This window comes from Seriola dumerili, unplaced genomic scaffold (assembly GCF_002260705.1).
Source record: "Seriola dumerili isolate Sdu_G_001 unplaced genomic scaffold, Sdu_1.0 BDQW01000291.1, whole genome shotgun sequence".
NCBI lineage: Eukaryota > Metazoa > Chordata > Actinopteri > Carangiformes > Carangidae > Seriola > Seriola dumerili.
Genome location: NW_019174546.1, coordinates 1 through 2,924, shown reverse-complemented (window position 1 = coordinate 2,924; position 2,924 = coordinate 1). Strand labels below are relative to the sequence as shown.

Sequence of the window (2,924 nt, the reverse complement as noted above, 5' to 3'; positions counted from 1 at the left end):
AAATACCTTAAACCATCTCCACCTTGTCTGTGTCGGCTTCTGAGTCCAAATTCAAAAGTAACAAAGCTGTAACAAGGCTGTGGGCAGACGGTCGCCCACCCTGAGTCTGGTTCTGTCCCACGTTTCTTCCTGTTAAAAGGGAGTTTTCCTCTCCACTGTTCTAAGTTTTACTAAATTGAATTGAATGCTAACCACATGCACATCCAGGACAGCCCCCCCTACTGAAAACATGTGTATGTGCATGTGCACTAAGGTAGGAGGTTGGTTGAGACACAGCAAAAACACGCTTCACTTCCTTATATGAATCACAGTATGAGATGTGTCAGAATGGGACCTATTTCATTTATATGTACTCTTAACCTAATTTTTTCTACTAATACTTCAAATTATATTTCTAAAATCTGATTGTTGTACCTTAGCATTAACATATCAAGATGACATTAAATATTTGAGCACAGGTGAGGAAGAAAGCCAAGAAGCTTGTTCAAAAAAGTCTGATTATATGAAACATTAGACAGAGAAAACAAAACAAAAAAACAAGAATGAAGGAGTTTAAATGAATTGACTGAAATATTAAAATCATGTAGTGGACACATTTTCTTATTTTAATATGGGAGCTTCAGTCTGGATGCTGATAGAAATCACTGGTGGGCTCAAGCACTGATAAAGTGTGATGAGGTATCAGTACCTGATTTGGCCGGTAGAGGTACAACACATGCAGCTTAGGACTAACACTCATTATTGACTTAAGATTATATAGAGAATCTGTGATTTCTATTGTATTATGTGTCTCTTTTTACGGGCTCCAGTGCTGTGACTCCTGTATTCATGCAGAAGGGGAAGGATTTACTTCTGGAGGTGATGGAGGATGATGTACCTCAGAAATGTTTAATTCTTCAATGGGCATTCAATGGAAGTAAAGCTTTATTTACATTTTCACCTGGTAGAGAACCAACAGTCTCTGATGTTTACACTGGAAGGGTTGAGGCTTCTGTCAAAAAATTCTCTGTGAAACTGAAGAATCTACAAGAGGCAGACAGTGGAGTTTATATTGCACGAGTGACAGGGACTGAAGTAGTAAAAAAACTAGCTGAATATAAACTGATTAAAGCTTAATAGCTGTTTATTATTGTAAATATATCATGTATATTATTGCATCCCAAGAAGACTGCTCAGAACAGAATCATATTTCAATGATTTCCTGTTAAGAGACAGACAGTTTTGTACTTGTCTGGTTTTTAAAGACTTGAATCAACTTCTTTCATGTGTTGAAACATGCAGCAAGTTATTAAAAGATTTTACAAAAAGATATTAAAGGAAAACTGAAAATCCATCTGTTTGGAATCAAGTACTTGCTACTTGTGGTTGATCTGCAAAGTTTGCAGCTGTTCTGAACTTAAGGATCAATGTTAGTGAAGTTTATTATGCTGGAAAAAGCTTCACACTTTTGTGAGACCTTTTTCAAGAGTATCTTTTAGAGTATTTGATGCTCCAAAGATAAATCTCATTAAAGTATTCCTTTAAGTTCAACTAAAAAGTGAAACTCCTTGAGTCAAACGTAATTAAATATTTTGTGTTTCTGCATCATATTTTGCTGTGCAGTCAGTGTATCAAGTGTGTTTCCTCTAAATATAATGTTCAATTCCTTGCTGAGACACTCACAATACACCAGAGCGGGATTAAGTGTTAATTCACAAAATGAAAAGATGTGAGAGAGGCTTATAGATTTAATAAATGTAATGTTGCAAATATAAGAAACTGCTTTACTTAGTTTACCCAGACATTAAAACATGGTTTAAAAAACTATCAATTATTTGGTCTAAAGAACATGGAATTTACAAAACAGATGTAAGTGCAATCTTTTTAAGAATGTTGTAAATATGACTTCATGCAGTGTGACATATAGTGTATTATTTGAAGTTATATTTTTTGTTATTTTTTCAAGAAAACAACCCCACTAACATTTTTAACAGTATTAGGTATAATCAATGAACAATCAAGAGTAATTTGCATTTGTATTAAATATTAAGAAAGAAAATTGCAAAGAAACAACATTTACATATTGTGAGTATCTTTGACACCTGAGAAAAGCTTTACATGCATTTTCAAAGCTGATAAAATAAAACCCTGAATTGTTTACATCTATGTCTGCAGTCTTCTCCCTCCTTCACTTTGTCGGTGCTTTGCTACATTTCTTGTGCACATGCATAATACAAGAGAAGGACCCACCTAGAAAAAAGAAAAGTGCTCCCAGTGGTCAAAGACCACACAGGCCACCTTTAACTTTACATTTAGATAAGACTGTGAGACACATGTGAAGTTGATCAGTAGAGAACTGTTTGATTATTTGTGCCTCTTGAGCTTCTCCATGAGATGGACACTGATGACAGCAGACACCATGATGACCAGACCGACAGAGAACACGACTGTCTTCACCAGGCAGAGAGAGATACCAGCCTCTGGACCTGCAGCACAACAACACAGGTACATACATACAGTGGTTAAGAGGAAGTAATAAATCTGTTATTCCTTTTACTGTTTAATGATATTTAAGTTTAACAGTATTTATTGTGCTAACTCCTATTTTTTCTACACTCAGTAATAACAACAACATTTGTCAAACACAATAAAATTGCATCAGCAAAAGCAGAAGGAAATTAAATTATTTATTTAATCATTATCATCATTTAATGTCCCTTTAAAAAAACTTCTGACATGGTGGGTGATCATGTTCAGAATTTATTTACTTGGACAAAGTAAAAGTTTTATTTAAAAAATAAATCCTTATATGCTCTGAATTTAATTCCACACTGTGCATTATTATTATCAACAGGTTGTTTCGTCTGTCAGACTTACCAGTGTGTCTGGGACAAAAGAGATTAATTATTTTACTGTTGTTGGTCCAGCTGACCTGGTTGCTATGG

At 34.7% G+C, this 2,924-nt stretch overlaps 1 long non-coding RNA gene across 1 annotated transcript; it reads right to left on the bottom strand.

Annotated features, from left to right (window-relative positions):
- Positions 1 to 1,709: 1,709 nt before the first annotated feature.
- On the bottom strand, positions 1,710 to 2,924 carry LOC111231124. Its single transcript, XR_002665473.1, has 2 exons — positions 2,857 to 2,924; positions 1,710 to 2,465 (listed from the first exon to the last, which is right to left on the bottom strand). It is a non-coding gene; the product is annotated as an uncharacterized LOC111231124 (long non-coding RNA).